The 7,461-nt window shown below is 38.5% G+C and overlaps 1 pseudogene across 1 annotated transcript; it reads right to left on the bottom strand.

Moving 5' to 3' along the window:
• Positions 1-5,409: 5,409 nt before the first annotated feature.
• Positions 5,410-6,042, bottom strand: LOC308340822 (MICOS complex subunit MIC26-like; annotated as a pseudogene). Its single transcript has one exon. The product of its transcript is annotated as an MICOS complex subunit MIC26-like (transcript).
• Between the last annotated feature and the right edge of the window lie 1,419 nt (positions 6,043-7,461).

The raw sequence follows: 7,461 nt of genomic DNA, 5'->3' as shown, positions 1-7,461 counted from the left end.
ACCTGAGCCGAAGGCAGAGGCTTTAATCCACTGAGCCACCCAGGTGCCCCCATGGTGTTGTATTCTTGTTGGCCGAATGCCTTTAGGTGAGCATAGATACTGTAGTGGACATGACATTCCAAGGGTTTAGAGCCTCCCAGAAGCTGTGGGCAAAAGCCAGACCTATCTTTGGTCAAGGAAAAAATCCTTCACTGCACACACTTCTTCCATTTTCTTTGGTGACTCCTCCCTTCCTCTGTGTGGAGGGGCTAATATTCCTGTGTCTTGTGTTTTCACTGCTGGAGTGGGGAGTAGAATCCAAGCTGGACTTGCCAGAAGCCTTCCTGGGATTTTCTTCTGGACAAGGAGATATAGTCTAGAACATCACCTTAGTTACCTGTCTGTCATGTGGAGAAAATATGTGTGCAACAGAAGAGAATCGGAAGGAGAAGCAAAGAGAGAGAAAAAAGAGATATAGACATGAAAATGGAAATGAAATCAGAACGCTATTTGAAGCTCTGATTCAGCATGAGGGCACTTCTGGACCAGTTGTGGGTACCCCTGAATTTCTTTGTGTATATATGATTAAACTTCATGGTTTGCCTCAAATATTTTGAGGTACATTTTCTCACTTGCAACCAAAGGGCCTCTGACTACTACAGAGGTTCAAAACATAAACATCAGTTTTTGTTGGGAAGTAATTTGAACTAGAGAACTCTCTGATAATTGAAGCCCTTAGGTCTAGGTGAAGGGACACACAGGTAATTCCTTTCTATTAAATTCTAATGACCTAATCACAACATAATCCCCAGGGCTTGAGACCCTTTTCCAAACTAAATTCTATGACTTTTGCATTACTTCTCAGCTCAATCCTACATCCTTCACAGGAGACACTGCCTGTGCACTACGTTTCTTTAATAAAGCCTTAGAGGAGAGACTGCATCAAAAGCTCCAGAAAGTCTACATACATCTGACTTGTCATTAGATACTCCTATATCAACCCTTTCATTAAAAGGTAACTCACAAGAGAGGAAATTTGCTAAACCAGATTTCGGAAACAGAAGTGAAGCTTAAAATAACAATGTTTAATATAAAACGTGTTAAAAGTTAGCGGTGGCTCTGAAAGTACAATCCATGACTCTCTGGTGTTAGGGCTTCAAAAAATAAATTTAACCTATGTTGTAATCCTTATCAATGCAGGCAACGCAGGAACACTGGTTTTAGAAACATAAAGTTGGGCAAAGCCCTGGCGGGACGCATAGGAGTACATGCTCTCTCTAACATGTAGTATGCCATCTCACACATGTAGAGTGACAGAAGCTCATAAGGTTAGTGGACACAGGCACATGCATCTCACACAGAGCTCTGATATGTAAGGTCTCATGGCATTGATTCAGAAATACGTAATAATATTCTTGGACAGTTGGGGACAAATATGTAGCTTATATATTCCTCTTTAAAAAGCCAACCAAAGTCATATCTTAATGTCTTTTAAGAATAAAATGAGTAGAGGTGCCTTGGTGACTCAGTTAGTTAAGCGCCTGTCTTTGGCTCGGGTCATGATCCCAGAGTCTAGCATGGGCTCCTTGCTTAGTGAGGAGCCTGCTTCTCCCTCTGCCTCCTGCTCCCTCTGCTTGTGCTCTCTCTCTCTGACAAATAAATACATAAAATATTTTTTAAAAAAAGAATAGAATGAGTAAACTGTAATCTAGACATACCATGAAATGTCATACTGCAATGAACATGATGAATTATAGATACATAAAAGAGTGAATCATAAAACATAATTTTGAATAAAAGAAATCAGACATAGTATAGTAAATTTTTATTATTCTACTTGTATAAACTTCAAAAAGCAGGTAAAGTTAAACTATATTGTTTAGGAGTATACAATTAGGTAGTAAAACTATTTAATAAATACAGAGAAATTGAATTCCATAAAATTCAGCATCTTGGTACTGCTGGGGAGAAAGGGAAAGATTTTGTTTGAGAAGGAACATGCAGAAGGCTTTTGGATTCCTGTTAATATCCAACTTCTTGACTTAGAAGTTTAGCAGGTATTTATTTTATAGTTCATTAAATTATACTTCTATGCTTTCAGCATTTTTCTGTACATTTGTAATATTCCAGTTAACAGAGATTTAAAAAAAAATTGACTATTACTAATATGGTCCCTGGTCCAGGAGAAAGAAGAAAATAACAGAGATCTGCCGTCCCTCAACCCCATGCGGGGCTGAGCCCTGGATTCTGCTTCCAGTGAAAGGAACTTCAGGTGACCAAGGTCTCAGAGAGGAAAAGACATGAGAGTGTTTCTTGCTGAGAAGGATCTTCTTGTTAATCTCCAGAGGAGGTTTCTTGAGCCTGCCCAGTAACTCTGTCCCCTAGTAGTGTGTGCCCATTATCTACTTCGTTTCCAGGGGATCTGCTCTGTCTACCCACCCTCTCACCACCAATTCTTATGGCATAAAACCAGGACTCATGGGGCGCCCGAGTGGCTCAGTGGGCTAAAGCCTCTGCCTTCAGCACAGGTCATGATCCCAGGGTCCTGGGATTGAGCCCCGCATCGGGCTCTCTGCTCAGCAGGGAGCCTGCTTCCTCCTCTCTCTCTGCCTTCCTCTCTGCCTATTTGTGATCTCTGTCTGTCAAATAAAAATAAATAAAATCTTTAAAAAAACAAACAAACAAAAAAACCAAGACTCATTTAGATCCCCTTGGCCAGCACTTCAACCTCTCTCTGTGAGGCTTCTTCCTGTCTGATAGGTCCCCGGCTCCCCTGTGCATCAAAGAAGGTATACCTACTTTCCTTGGCTGAAGTGAAGGGGCAAATCCCCTCAGTTTGGGTCCTGTATTAAGGCCATTTTTCTGTTTTGCCACTCAACAGTACTTCTCTCTCCAGGGACAAAGGGAAAACAGAAAACAAAAATCTCCTGCTGTGGCTATTGGAAGTTGTCAGCAAACTCCCCCAACTAGGCCCTTCTGTTTTAAAATTTGGCTAGCAATTCCCCTAGCAACAGAATTAATGACTCCCACCAGAATTTGCTGGGGATACAGCCATGCACACTGAAATGATAATGTGATCTTCCCTCGCCCAAATTTATGAAGAAGAAAATCTAAGACTGTTTTAGTGAGTGAATCTGTGGTAGAAATATTCATTGCTTTGTAATTTTTTCAAGTTTGTGTGCAGTTCCAGATATTTTGTTGAATTATTCTATACTTATTTGTTGAAGGAACACCTTACATAGTAAACATGATATTGATCCCTCTGGGGAAGTAAATGTGGGTAGGTAGGAGTCCCTTCTTTTCTCTAAAGAATATATATAATTAGGTGGGGTTAGGGAAGATACAAAACAGCAAGAACATAAGTTAAAACAAGAAAGTGGGGGTGCCTGGGTGGCTCAGTGGGTTAAGCATCTGCCTTCAGCTCAGGTCATGATCCCAGGGTCCTGGGATGGAGCCTTGCATTGGGCTCCCTGCTCAGCAGAGAACCTTCTTCTCCCTCTCTGCTGCTCCCCAATCCCTGCTCGTGCTCTATCTCTGTGTCAAATAAATAAATAAAATTAAAAACAAAAACAAAAAAAACAAGAAAGGGAGTGAAAGGAGCTAGCAAGTTCAAAGGAGTAAAAGATGGCATTAATTTAGAGACAATTGTATAAACATCAGAAAGGAGATGGTGTCAGTGTGGTCTTGAAGAACAAGTGGTTTATTGATCATCAGAGAAGTTTCCACATAGAACAGTACAAGTAAGAGCACAAAAGCAAAAGATATGGGCGTAGTTCAGGTTGCCTGGAGTTCAGTATATATGAGGGAAGCCTTGGGCACTGAGAGCAGATCATGAAATGTATTCAGTGTCCAACTAAAGAGCTCAGTCTTAAGAATGAAAAATAGTTTCACCGAATTTTTGAGGTAGGAGATGGTGAATATTGCACCTATATATTGCTAGCATATGGCTTGTTTCTTTCTTTATGTCTATTTTTCTGGAATGTAATAGTTTTGATTTGCCTTTCTTCTTTTCTTTTTTTTTTTTTTAATAAGATTTTTATTTATTTGAGAGAGAGAGCGCGTGCGCGCAAGCAGGGTAGCTGCAGAGGTAGAGGGAGAAGAAGAAGCAGACTCCCCACAGGACAGGGAGCTCGATTCTGGGTCATGACCTGAGCTGAAGGCAGACACTTAACCAACTGAGCCATCCAGGTGCCCCTGCCTTTCTTCTTTTGTTTAACTACATATATTTATCATCCTATCATATTTATTTTTTCCATATTTTTTACGGACACAAATACGTGTATTCCTATTCCTCTGTTACTCCTGGTTTGCCACCAGAAGAAAAAAACCTAGTTTCTCTTCAGACTCTTGCCTTGGGGAAATATCCTCCAGGCTTATGGTTACTTCTATGTTGTGAAGTTAACATTGAAAAGAGATATTTTCTAGTTTTGCCCACCAAAAATAATAATACCTCAGTGATAACAAGGATACCTAGCATCTAGTTCTAGGTTTATCCGTACCATTCTGTCATAAAAGGAACCAGGCTCCTTGAAGGAGTGGTTGATTCCAGAGCTGAGGTAGGGAAAATCCAAGGTAGTTATAGAATTAATGAAAATCTAATCCACACACCTTTAGGATTCAGGAACTCTTGTCTATTCTAGAAGATAGATCCTGTGTTTTGAACTTTTGCTTATAATAATTTTTCCTCCTTATTCTATCTAGAATTTATTTCATTTCATAAATAAAACCCTTTTTATTTTGAAATAACTCAGATTTATGAATTAATTGGAAAAACAGTATAGAGATTCCTATTTACCCAGCTTCTCTTAAGGATAACATCTTCTATAACCACAGTACGATTATTAATACTATTTTCTAAATTACATCCTTTATTTGATACTCACCAGTCTTTAAATTAATGTCATATTTTATGTCTTAAGATTCAATCTAGGATCTCTTACTGCATTTAGTAGTTGTATCTCTTTAGTTTCCTCTAATACCTGACAGTTCTTCAGTCTTAACTTTTTTTGACTTGTGAGCTTAAGAGTTTTGAAGAGTAGTGATTTGTTATTTTGTAGAATGTTCCCCGGTTTGGATTTGCCTGATTTTTTTTTCATAGTTACTAGGCTATGCATTTTTAAGAAGTATTCTGCAGAAATGATGTAGCTTTCCTACTGCAGTATATTAGCAGTTCCATATTTTTTTTTTAAATTTGGAATTTTAATTATGTACATAAATAGCAACATGAGAACAAGTTCTAAGGCTAGACATTCTCTCTAGGTGAAAGGATTTCCGATTAGTCTACTTGTAGTATGGCATCACCCTAGATAACAAAGAAGCCTAGCATAGTTTATCCTGAAGAAGAAAGCCAATTTACGACGTTCAGTACTGACTTCTCTGCCATTTTTCTGTAGAAATACTGGTTTACTACATGGAGTTTCCAATGTTTACCTATAACTGATTAAAATGGGCAGAGCATGGAGTATTGTATTTATTTCCAGATGAATTCTTCACATTTCCTGGCTTTTGAAAGTTCTCCTTCCACAAATCTTGTATGACTATGTATCCTCGTAAACCCCAGTCATATAATTTCTCCCCACTGACCTGGACAAATACGATGAATTGTTGTGGATAATAAAGAGAGGCAGCAAGTCCCATGAATCCAGGTGGATATACCAGCTTCTTTATTTTTGAGCCTCTAGCCAAAAGAAGTCCAACAATGCCAGCAAAACCGATAACACCAAGTCTTGGAAAAAATCCAGAAGGTGCATTTTGAAGATATTCATAGCTGCCTAACCCCCATTGAACCAAGCTCTGCATCTTGGGCCTAGTTTGTGAGTACATTTCCTGACACCAACTTGTATACGGCTCACAATAATGTCAGAGATGTGAAATGCTTTCTTCAAGTGGGGTCCTTGCCTCTTTCACATATTTAGACTGACCCTCGGGAATGGAGCAGAATGAAAGCTCATTAACCTTCACAGAAGCTTTGTGAGGTGAGTCCTTTTTAGGTGACGCATAGACTTTGAAGGTGAGCGGACTCAGGCTGGCCGGCCCCACAGCCCTCTGAATTACCTTGAACATGTTGCTGGCAGAGGTGCCTCGGCGGGGTGACCAGCAGTTCCATATGTTGATAGAACTTACTACTAGTTATGTTATGTTAACCTAAATCACTTAGTTAAGTTGGTGTCTTCCAGGTTTTCCCATTGTACTGGTACTACTTTTTCCCTTCATAATTAGTAAATATTTGGAAGAAATGCTTTGAAGCTATGCAAATATTTTATTTCTCCTTAAACTTTTATCAGCAGTTCTTGTTGTTCTAATGGTAATGTTCTTTTTCCCTAAATTACTTATATATTTATTAATTGGAATGCTTCTGTAAGGAAGAGCTGTTCCTGCTTCCTCTTTAGTTTATTGCATCAACCATTTATTTATGTCAGTATGGACTTGTGGCTACTAATTTTTCAATCCCAACCCAGTACGATTGCTATTTATTTTTTTGCTCAAATTTTTCCAATTTTGGCCTGCAAGTGCTCTTACAAGTTGGCTCTTGTGTCCCTTTCAAATATTCTCATCCTCTTCCTACCCCTTTTTTGAATACTTCCTTAGTTCCTAGATCACTAGGATGTTTTACTCATCATGAATTTTCCCTGCCATGATTCCCTGCCCCAGCTCTGGAATCAACCACTTTCTAAGAAGTCTGATTCCTTTGATCGGAAAATAGTACTTACAAACCAAGATCTAAATGCTAGGTGTGCATATTGCTATTGAGGTATCATTGTTCTCAACAGAGGTGAGAAATAGTTATATGTGTACTAAGTCACATGCACATACTACATGTCTATTTATGTGTCAGTCCTTCTGAATAGATATTAGAAAATAAACCCCCCACAAAATTTCATGAATTCACACTGATACCTCTAATTCCAGTCTAACAAGCCCAAGTTGGTTCTAGCAATTCACCTTAACTTATTTGTAACTTATTCCCCACCCCCAAGTAAGAAGCTGGCTGTCATTGTTTACACTTACTTATTGTTTAACATAGAAAGTAGTTTCAGAATTACTAACTCATACTGCTGTGAAAACCAAGTTAATGAGGTGTTTGTATACAGTTCTTTTTGTCTTTAATTTTATAATATCCAGTCAAAACAATGATTTTCAAAGTCACTTTAAGTCCTCTCATTTCTTCCCAACCATTTCAGTGGGGTTATTTCATTTGAATCATACAGTTAAATGCATTTGTCATAGTCTGCGTTTCATTGTATTGCTCTTCTCAGCCTGGTCGATATTTTAAAATTTGAATGAGTAAAATTTGAAAGAGTAAAATTTACTCTTTGTGATACACAGTTCTGTGGTCTCTGAAAAATGCATAAAATACCAAGGAGTGGAGTTTCATTACCCCAAAAGTTTTCTTTTTCTTTTTTTTTTTTTTTTAAAGATTTTACTTATTTATTTATTTGTCAGAGAGAGAAAGAGAGAGAGTACACGCACAAGGCGACAGAG

The sequence above is a fragment of the Martes martes genome, assembly GCF_963455335.1.
Source record: "Martes martes genome assembly, chromosome: 1".
NCBI lineage: Eukaryota > Metazoa > Chordata > Mammalia > Carnivora > Mustelidae > Martes > Martes martes.
This window is presented reverse-complemented; position numbering and strand designations above follow the sequence as displayed.